The sequence below is a fragment of the Podarcis filfolensis genome (assembly GCF_964270895.1).
Source record: "Podarcis filfolensis genome assembly, chromosome: 11".
NCBI lineage: Eukaryota > Metazoa > Chordata > Lepidosauria > Squamata > Lacertidae > Podarcis > Podarcis filfolensis.
The window spans coordinates 6,273,204-6,284,906 of record NC_139613.1 but is presented as its reverse complement, the minus strand read 5'-3'; positions in this window follow the sequence as shown (position 1 = coordinate 6,284,906).

Genomic DNA, 11,703 nt, shown 5'->3' with positions numbered 1-11,703 from the left:
TCCAACACTCTAGGTAAAAGGTAAAAGGTAAAGGACACCTGGATGGTTAAGTCCAGTCAAAGGCGACTATGGGGTTGCAGCGCTCATCTCGCTTTTAGGTTGAAGGAGCTGGCGTTTGTCCGCAGACAGCTTTCCGGGTCATGTGACCAGCATGACTAAACCACTTCTGGCGCAACAGAACACCATGATGGAAACCAGAGCACACGGAAACGCCGTTTACCTTCTTGCCACAGTGGTACCTATTTATCTACTTCCACTGGCGTGCTTTCAAACTGCTAGATTGGCAGGAGCTGGGACAGAGCAACAGGAGCTCACCCCGTCATGGGATTCAAACTGCCAAGCTTCCGATCGGCAAGGCCAAGAGGCTCGCCTGCCTGCTCTCAGGGTGTGGCCCAGCAACGCCGACCACACCAACCCACCCGTCGGTCGATCTCCAACACTCTAACCATTGCATCACACCATTTATGTATGTTATCAGATGCAATGTGCAGGGCAACGGGAGTGGTTTACTCAAAATGGCCCAATGGGGAAGCCTGGCAGGCCACAACTGGCCTACGGGCTCGAGTTCCCCTACCCCTGCTCTGAGTGTTTGTCCTCTCCACACACATACACACCACTCTGCTGGTATTTAAGCCTACAGATTAGCTGGAGGGAGAGAGGAAAGGGCCGCTTGTGGGGAGGGTGTGGTTGGGACTGCAGAGCTGCAGAGTATTTGTCTACAATCTACTGGAGAAAAGCCTTGCTAACTTTCCCTCTTCTACCCATCTTTTAAAAGTTCAGTCCCATTTGCCAACTGTGCTGCTGGATGTGTGGCAAAAAATTAAAGCCCCCTTTGAAAGCTCTCTAAAAGGGTTAGCATGGGGCAAAGATGCTTCTCCATCTCATAGGCTCCAGCTATTCCACCACATACCTCCACTTTTGCAAATGCACCGTTAGCTGATTTCCCAAGAGGGCAAGATCTCCCAAACTTCTGAGTTCATTGATCCTTTGATGAGCTTATAAAGTCACCATTGACTCAAACACAAATTTGTAGGAATGTAAATGAAATAAGGTCAAGAAAAACCAATGTATATTTGACATTTATTAATCCTCAGTCATATATATATATATATATATATATATATATATATATATATATATAAACATCAGGTACTCTTTTCAAAACCTACAGGGGAAAAAAATTATTCAGGCATACCCATCCAGTCATGCAGAATGTTGATATGTGCATTAATCTTGCATTGAGCTTATCGTTTATTTCTTTAAAAAAACAATTTTTAAATGTTTTCAATAGTTGCTTTTAACTGGTTTTTGTTTTTAAAAATGATAATGTTATTGTTTTACTCTTTCCGTAAACCGCTTTGAGGTTTTATTACAATCAAGCAGTATATCAGTCTTGTGAAATAAGAAATACATAAATAAATGAGAAACTGCTGAATTGTGGAATCATCTTATTAAATACAGATTTTCCTCAATGACAAGGGAGGTGTACAAACCATGTTCATTACTTCTAAGGCACCTACTTCCTAATTAAATTGCTTGCACTATACCTCATGAACGTCTTTTCCGCACCCCTTTTGTCCCTAAGTCTTTGTTCAGCCTCTCCATAGTCCCATAAACCCCAGGGAGAGGGGTGGGGGGGTCAGTATTTGGGAAACCCTGCTCTATGGGGGTGGGGGAGGTCAGGGGATAGACAGATGACATTTTTGTCATTAGTCAGATGAGCTCTAGGTGAGAGTAGTCCTTTTAACATTGAAATGTCTATGAAAGAATGCAGAATTTTTGGGATTCCCCCCCCCAAAAAAACCCCAACAACAAAAAGCAGGGGATAATGATGGTCAAGACCTATGAAACTGGATCAAGACCATTCCACCCATTCATAACCCACAGTAGGGAATCTTGGCTTTACCTTTAAGTAAGCGAACGTGCTTACACAAACCACAATCATTTGCTCTGTTTCACCACCGTAGCCCAATTCTGCGGATTGAGCTGCAAATGTAATTGTATTTTAAGGGAAGAACTTTAATTAGGCGGTTTGATATACAATTCTGACTCATGATGGATTATCCAAGCTTTTGTATTCAGCAATAATTCCTGGAACTAAGTGATTCCAGTGGGACTAGATTGTGCTAATACAGTAGGCTGGTAAATAAATTTAGTTCTTAATTGGAGAAGCTTCATCTGGAAAGTCAGTTAGGTGTCCTCATCACTTTGTTACTGTAGTCATCCCAAAGTTTTCTACCAGCTCCAGGAAGAGTCATTCAGTTGCAGCAGAACCAGTTTCAAGTTTGAGAGGACACTTTGCAAAGTGCTGTATAGCGGACTTACACCAATGCTGGTGGAACTCAGAAGACTCCCCTGGTGGTTAGTGACAACCACCATTTGGGTGTCAACTTCAATAAAATATTGGAGAGGCTCCATCCCACATAACTGATCACAAGACACAGTGCATGCACCCCATTTGAATGACAATGCCCATCAACTTGGGTGGGGCTGGTCTCCTCAAATATATATATATTTGGGGAAGGAAGAGCCCTCGGCTGCTAGGATTTGGCTCCTATGACTACCATGGTCAGCGGCAACAGCAGTGCTCTGTAGACCGCAGGCATGGTGCCATTTTAATTTCCCACAATTCCCCCAAAGCATTGTGGGAAATGTAAATGGCAGCTGCCTAGCACTGACTAGAGCACAGGTTTTAAATGGCAAGCCTGGTTTGTCCCCTGTTGGGATTGAGCTTGCTTTCCATTTGAGAAACGCGACTTGCCTTGTATTGTATTTAGGGATGTAAAAGGGCATTACTTTCTGTTCTGCCCTGTATTCATCACATACAGCCCTGTTTCTGTTCTGCTGCTGTTCATCTTCCACCCAAGTCTGTGTTATTTGTCTTCCTATCTACTGTGCTGAAACTACATCACTTAGATCACTTCCGGAATTAGTTTGCAGAATTAAATTACATAATAAATGTAAATTATGTTGTCAGTGTGTTATTCCACTTCATCCATTCCAATTCAATGGAAGCACAATGCAAATGGGAGGGGGTGGGAGAAGGGTGATAAATTACATATTGTTTGCAGATTGAAAGCAACAACAGTGATTGCTGATCATATTCTCTGGACTGCATTTCTGTGCCAGGCACAGGACAAATGGGCAAACATCACAAAGTTCTGCTCCTGATTTTATCAGAATTCTCTGACATCCCTAATTGTACTTTTAATTGGCATTAAAGTGTGTGTGAGAGAGTTTTGAAGAGCTTTGGATTTGATATCCCGCTTTATCACTACCTGAAGGACTCTCAAAGCGGCTGACATTCTCCTTTCCCTTCCTCCCCCACAACAAACACTCTGTGAGGTGAGTGGGGCTGAGAGACTTCAGAGAAGTGTGACTGGCCCAAGGTCACACAGCAGCTGCAGGTGGAGGAGCGGGGAAACGAACCCAGTTCACCAGATTACGAGTCTACCGCTCTTAACCACTACACCACACTGAGAGAGAGACCTACCTCAGTATTGTTTTCCCTGACTGGGAGTGGCTATCTAGGGTTTCAGATACGAAATGTTCCCAGCCCTACCTTGACATACCTGAGACTAAGCCTGAGACCTTCTGCACTTAAATGTTCTCCTGCTGAGAAATGGTCCTCCACACAAAGCAGGTCTTGGGAACTTTGGGACCTCTAGATGTTGCTGAACTATAGCTCCCATCAGCCCCATCAAGCATGGTCATTTGTGAGGTATGATGTGAGTTGTTCAGCAACATCTGGAGAGCCAAAGGTGTCCCACAACTTCCCTAAAGTGGTATTATATACCACTGTGTGCCATGCCACAAATATGGACCACTTATAAGTGCCATCTCCAACTACTCGAAAGAGTCCATCAATGGTGTCTCCGAAAATTTTTACACATCACTTGGAAAGACAGGCGAACTAATGCCAGTGTACTGGAAGAAGCAAAGATCATTCTTTAACATCAACTTCATTGGACTGATCATGTTGTTCCGATGCCTGATTATCGTCTTCCAAAGCAACTACTCTATTCCGAACTTAAAAATGGAAAGCGTAATGCTGGTGGTCAACAAAAGAGGTTTAAAGACTGTCTCAAGGCAAATCTTAAAAAAATGTAGTATAAACTCTAACAATTGGGAAACACTGGCCTGCGAGTGCTCCAATTGGACAACAGCCTTTACCAAAGGTGTCATGGGCTTTGAAGACACTTGAACTCAGGACGCAAGGGAGAAATGTGCTAAGAGGAAGGCATGCTTGGCAAATCCACACCATGATCAACTCCCACCCGGAAACCTATATCCCCACTGCGGAAGGACATGTGGATCCAGAATTGGCCTCCACAGTTACTTATGGACTCACTGTGAAGACCATGTTCATGGAAGATAACCTTACTTGGCTATGAGTGATCACCGAAGAAGAAGAAGAAGAAGAAGAAGAAGAAGAAGAAGAAGAAGAAGAAGAAGAAGAAGATTGTACAATGCTTTTCATCAGCTGTCAAATTCTGGACAATACTAGAAACTTGCTACTGAATAGGGTAGAATATATTACAGCTGGTTTACATCTTCATGAAATGCTGGGGAACCAGGATTCAGTCACCAACCAAACTTGTTATCAGGAATGTTTTGTCATTGGTTCCAACACTGTATTTCCCACTGCCACACACAAACCCCAATTCACTCAGTGGTAAATAGAATACTTCCCTGTAGGATGTCATCAGGGGTTAGCAATGACCTATCAGGCTTTATTCACCCACACCCAAATGCTTCTGCTTTCAGCTCAAAACTACTTCTTCTCCTTTTGAAAGGTTGTGAAAACCAGGGAGATGATATTTCAGCCAGGTTGCTTCTACTTGAAGTCAGTTTCTGAGATAAATCTCAGTAGCCCCAAAGCCTCCAGGCACCTTAACTTTGACGATCTCAGGTTGATTTACACAAAACACTTCATCGTCGTAAATCAAAAAGACACACAGGCAATTGATTTACACTCAGCTGTTGTTTATGGCATTCAGAATGCTCTCAAGTCAGAAATAATCTTCTGAGAATGGATCCCTCTGAATTCCAGTTGGGAGAGGCTGGAAGCCAGGACACCCACATAACGGGATCCCATATTCTAGTAATGGTACGAAACAAATATCTAGCCTTGCAAAGATTCATTCTTCCTCCTTGCTTGCTCTTCTTCTCTGACTTCCTGTCTCCTTCCACGTCCTTCTTCCGATGTCCCATCGCTTACTGGTCCAGCAAGTAAACTCATTTCATGCCAGGTCACCAGTACTGGGGGAAGAAAAAACTCCAGTAAACCTTAGATTCTCCAAGGCTCCACCAACCACCCAACTAATTATGACAGCATATCATGACCTACTGGTCTTCTTAGGCTCCTGAATAAATTTTAGCTCCTCTAGTATCACAAACTGTCCAATAAAAACCCTCCTGATGTGCTTGTGACTCTACCAGCATTTTATTCTGCAGAAATCAATAGCTCTGGAGTTTCTTCTGCTATGGACATAAGCATGAAATGTGCTGATGTCTGTGAATCGAAACTGCTGTAAAAAGAACAGGGGAAGGGGACATTAAAAAGTTGGCAACTATTTGCCCCTTCCAGGGTCTATCATCTCTCTCTCTCTCTCTCTCTCTCTCTGTCTCTCTGTCTCTCTCTCTCTCTCACACACACACACACTGATGCTGCCTGCTTCTCTCTCTATATTATGTAATATGCTGGTTCTGTGTAAGCTGGCACTGTGCCAAAATCTCTCTTCAAAATTCTTGAATGTTTTCTTCCTTTGAGAAAGAGACTTCCACTTCTCATTCTCAGGGTACTTGCGAATTTCTTTAGAAAGTTGGCAAATGCAGGACTTTATGTGTTATCATTGCAAGGGGTGTATCCACATTTGACTTCCCAGTGAACATTTCTCTGGCTCTCTGCAGCCTCCCTGGGTGGCTGTGGCTCCTTAACTGAAAAAGCCACATGGGAGAGTTCCCTCATTACATATTTCTCTGGGCTTTAACTTGAAACATAGGCACCCAGGAAGACAGCAGAGTGCAGCCTGAACTGGAGAGATGATTTCATTGTGTGACCAGGCGGTGACTGCTCAAGCCCCCAGGGACCACCAGAAAGGAATAATTACTCATGATGACGTGTTATGGAATTAAAATTTGGCCACAACTTTATTAAACTTTCGAATGCAGGAAGACCTTGGCTCAGGCATTGGGCGTGTATCCCTCCCAGCCCCCCAGCCGGGGGAACTGGGGCTCCTCAGGGTAAATGGGATATAGGGGTGATCTGCAACTCATGTGTACGCAGGCAGCCCACCCCATATCCACACACGCAGGGTAGTTCACTGACAACCTTTCAGTGTATGGCCAGTGACATATGTAATATGGCCAGTGTATGGCCATATTACAACCCCTTATAAGAGGGGACCCTGGAATCGCTGCTGCCGGGGGGGGGGAGTCACCACTTCACGCCCCCCCCCCCATTATAGGGAAGAAAAGACTAAAGGATTCCACCCAAGGCCATAACTGCCAAAGTTGTGATGAATTGCTACAGGGAAGACAAAACCTGCCAATGCAGGAAAATTTCTTCCCAGTTCTTCAACAGCAACCAGTCAAAAGACCATAGCAGTGCACGCTAAACAGGAAGAAAAAGGTTAACCTGTAAACAAGAAACATTAAACAAAGGGAGGGTTGGGTGGGTGAAGCTCCTGAGCCGACTGCCTGGCTGCTGCCTGCTCCACCCCCTATTTATGTGACTAGCCCCACCTCCCAGCAGTGTAAATTGACTAACTGAGGCTGGGCATGAACCTCCAAAGAATAACACTGAGAGGCAGGCCAGCCCATACAACTGGTAAGTTCCCTGGGGTCCAAAGCGCTGCACGCAATCCCAAAAAGGGCACCCGCAGTGTCAAGTGTGAGCGCTCATTATGTGTGTTTTTTGTGTGTTCATTATATTTTGCTTTAGGGGTAGGACCCAAATCAAGGAATTCAAATGACTAGAAATGAGATTCTAACTAAACTTTAGGAGGAACTTTCTGGTGGTAAGAGTTGCTCAACAGAAGGTGGTGGACTTCCCTTCATTGGACGTTTCAAACAGAGGGTGGATGGCCATATCTCAGGGATCCTTGAGCTGTGTTTCCTGCATTGCAGGGGTTTGAACGAGAGGACTTTGGGTCCCCCCCCCAACTCTACAATTCTATAATTCAATGCTCCAGACTCTCCTTTGTTTTAACTGATTTTAATATTGTATTTTATGCTTGTTGTAACCCACCCTGGGACCTCATAAGGAAGAACAGCTAAGAAATCTTGACTACCCTACTTTATCCTACAAATGAGTGTTGAGCTTGTTTGGAGGTGCTAGCATGGAAGTGCAGGTATCATCTACCCTTGAGTGAAGAATGGTGGGATGGCTGTCCTCTTACACCAAGTGCACAGCTTCAGGAAGGCTGAAGGGAGGGAGGGAGGGTGGGTGGGAGGGCGGGGACACCCACCCAGCTAGCCAGATTAGCTGTATCAATCCTGGTGATGGGTGACCAATGTCACAGCCCTATTGTCCTCACATCTGGTAAAGCTAAATGTAAAGGGACCCCTGATCATTAGGTCCAGTCGTGACCGACACTGGGGTTGCGGCACTCATCTCACTCTATAGGCCGAGGGATCCAGCGTACAGCTTCCGGGTCATGCGGCCAGCATGACTAAGCCACTTCTGGAAAACCAAAGCAGTGCCGGAGCGGTACCTATTTATCTACTTGCACTTTAACGTGCTTTCGAACTGCTAGGTTGGCAGGATCACATCTGGCAAAGAAGCTTAATAACTACAAGTATGCTTTAAACTGTTTTGAATATTTCAAATATTGTGTTTTAATGTTGTAACCTGCCCTGGGACTTTAGGGCGAAGTGTGGGAAAACAGTAATAATAATGTTAATACAAATAATTTGTAGAATGAACACACACACACACACACACACACACACACACACACAACCCTTGGTCACCTTAAATTCAGGTAAGTACCAAAAAGCCACTAAGTCTTGCAGCCATCAGAATGAAATTTTCTCTACCCTTTGATAATTCCAATTGCAAACTCATTTCTTACTAATCGATAGGAAATGATGAGAGGGGTTTTTTTTTGGTGGGGACACACGGGGTAATTTTTCAGCACAGCTGTATAAGCAAATAGCACACCTTTCCATTAGAGGAATTATTCCCCCCCATTAAATAAAATCTCCACCAGGATTCCTCCAAGAGCTGGCTGCTTAAGATAGCAAAGGTGACATTTCAGGACTCGCCGTTTTAAACCGGTGTTGAAAAAATCTCCTTCAGAATTCATTTTGCTGACATTCAGAGCCTCAGCCCACGAGTCTCGCACTCTCTCCCCTAATCACTATATTTACCGCTGCCAGAATGGAATTCAAATCCTCAAAGTGCAAAGACCTAATAATAAACCTAAGTGGCTAGGGGATGCTTCTTCAACATTATTTCCACCTAATTTATAATCAAGATGTTCAATTAATAATTTTCGGTGCTTTACACAGTGTTAAGTCAGCTGAAAAGTACGTGATCCCTCCCACCCTTCATCAGCACGGACGTTTCATTCCACCTCCCACAATAGTGCTGAGAGATACATAATAATCCAGCCATACCAGAACACCAAAATTCTTTGACTGGGAAATTGGGCGATTTCAGAAATATTTATATTTAGGTGGGTGTATTCCACCCAGAAATTCATCCCAAACTGAGCACTGTTATGCCTCTCTGAGTTTTGTGAGAGAGTTAAGCATGGGACAAAGGTAATTTGCTTACCTGGGAGTAGATCCCAAGGATTTATAGAGCAATCCAATCCCCACCCCATATCATACCCTCCAATATTTCTCCAATGAAAACATGGGCTGTTATGCATGCAGGGACATCCTATTCCATACCCTCCAACATTTGTCTGGTGAAAATAGGAATGTCCATTGAAAAGCAGGACACTCTGGGATCAAATTAGAAACTGGGAGGCCTTCTGTAAATCTGGGACTGTCCCTGGAAAATAGGGACACTTGAAGGGTCCGATGTTGTGAGAGGGATTAGGCAGAGTCTCCACCCAGCTGTCCCATTTCAGCTGGTCTCCTATTGACTACTGAAAATGCACTTAGGAGGTGCATCAGCTTGTGCCAGTTGAAAGCACCAAATGGGCCTTCTGAGGTTCTAGACTCTGCTGTTCCTGCATCTGCTCAAGCCTAAACTGATTTCAGAGCCATCATGAAATGGGATTGATCTGGTGCAGTGATCAGACCCAGATCAGGCCCAATAGCTGTGCCCATTGTCTTCTTCTACTGTGAGCAGAAAGAAGAGTTGTGGATTCAGTGGCGGCTTCCCAGCTCCACAAAGCCCCTCTGATGGAAGGGTAGGAGTTGGGTTTGCTCCTTGCTGGGACTCGCTTCTAGGTAAATATCCATAGGATCTGACTGTATGCATCTCTTTTGTTTGGCAGGCAAATGGAAGCCAGTTGAGATGGAAGGCTGTGAGCTCTGCCCCATTCACCTGACTTGTCTTCACAGCTCAGAAGGAAGCCATGGTCAAATTATCTCCATCTGTTTGCATATAGGTTGTTTGCGGAGGCTGAACCTGGTCTCCTAAAAGACTAGAGTCTCTCTCTTTTGTCCTCAGGATGATTTGGGAGGAAGTTCTTCTTCTTGTTGTTGTTTAAAACTAACTTTGTTCATTGCAGAGTTGAAGAAAAGTTGGCTTGTGCCAAGACTGATGCATCAGTACATCTTGAAGATGTCAGAAATAAAAACTGGCATACATGGTTCTCTTCCTCCTCATTTTATCTTCAAAATAACCCTTTGAGGTTGGTTGGGCTGAGAGACTGAGACAGGCCCAAGGTCACCCAGTGTGCTTCATGGCTCAAAATCAACTCTTGTGTTAAGAACACTGGACACTGCCAGCTATTGACTCATAACAATGGTCTATACTCCTCCATACTGTCTACATTGAGTGGCAGTGGCTCTCCAGGAATTCAGACAGGGAATCTATCCCAGGCCAACCTGGCTATACCGGGGATTGAAACTGGGACCTTATAATTTTAATAATAATTTTATTATTTATACCTCACCCATCTGGCTGGGTTGCCTGCCCCAGCCCCTTGGGTGGCTACCAACACACATGAAAACATCATGAAATGTCAAACATTAAAAACTTCCCAATGCCTTCAGATGTCTTTTGAAAGTTGCATAGTTCTTTATCTCCTTAACATCTGATGGGGGGGGGGTGTTCCACAGGGAAGGTGCCACTGCTGAGAAGGCCCTCTTCCTCATTCCCTGTATCTTCACTTCTCACAGTGCGGGAACCACCTGAAGACCCTCGGAGGTGGACCTCAGTGTCTGGGCTGAATGATGGAGGTGGAGATGCTCCTTCAGAAGAAGAGGAAGAAGAAGAGTTTGGATTTGATATCCCACTTTATCACTACCCAAAGGAGTCTCAAAGCAGCTAACCTTCTCCTTTCCCTTCCTCCCCCACAACAAACACTCTGTGAGGTGAGTGGGGCTGAGAGACTTCAAAGAAGTGTGACTAGCCCAAGGTCACCCAGCAGCTGCATGTGGAGGAGTGGAAACGCGAACCCGGTTCACCAGATTATGAGTCTACCACTCTTAACCACTACACCACACTGGCTATTCAGGTATACGCCAAGGCCGTTTAGGGGTTTAAAGGTCAGCACCAACTGCTTTGAGTACAGTGGTACCACGGGTTACAGACGCTTCAGGTTACAGACTCCGCTAACCCAGAAATGGTACCTCGGGTTAAGAATTTTGCTTCAGGAAGAGAACAGAAATCGCGGCGTGGCGGCAGTGGGAGGCCCCATTAGCTAAAGTGGTATCTCAGGTTAAGAGCAGTTTCAGGTTAAAAATGGACCTCCAGAACGAATTAAGTTCTTAACCCAAGGTACCACTGTATACAAAGCAGATTCTCTACAAGTGATCTATGGCCTCTTCCAGCAGTAGGAATGTCATTAAAGATTCTATTGTAATTTTATTACAATTTGTATGCAGAAGGTCCTGGATTCCATCTCCAACATCTCCATGTAGGAATGGAAAGCCACTGCCAGTCAGTGTAGACAATACTAAGCTGGACAGACCAGTAGTCTGTATAAGACAGCTTCCTGCCTTCCAAAAATATCATACCTTCCAAAAATCTATTGAATGCAAATCTCAGCCAGTAAAAGAATTGATGAGCCTAACCTGGAAGATCAATCCATGGGCTTTGTAGCTGCTGAGGTTACACAGATGACTCTCAAAAACACGCATATGTACTGCTTAAATCACAGCAGAATTCAAAATAAATGAATGGATAAATAAATACATAGGCATATAGGTGAGGGGGGGGAGAGAGAGAGAGAATGATAAGACACTGCTTTCAAAGTCCAGACACACTTTCAAAGAGTACAACAAGCTCCTTGTTTCTATTTGATACTTAACAAGTGCCGTACAACAGAGCATATCTCAAGCTGTGCTTTTGTGTCTAAAAGAACCCAGACAGAAATTAACAAAGCCTTGGGTATTAAGGAAAGAGGAAAAAACACACCCAAGGGTATTTAGCTTGGCTGGAATGTTCAGTCTTTCACTTGTGTGAACACCTTTTTAGAAGTTACGCTAAGTAAATTAAAAACAGAGCTTCAAAGATTAACTAACAAAAGCAAAGGGAGAAAAATCCATTTGATTTCGCTACTTCCCTATCTT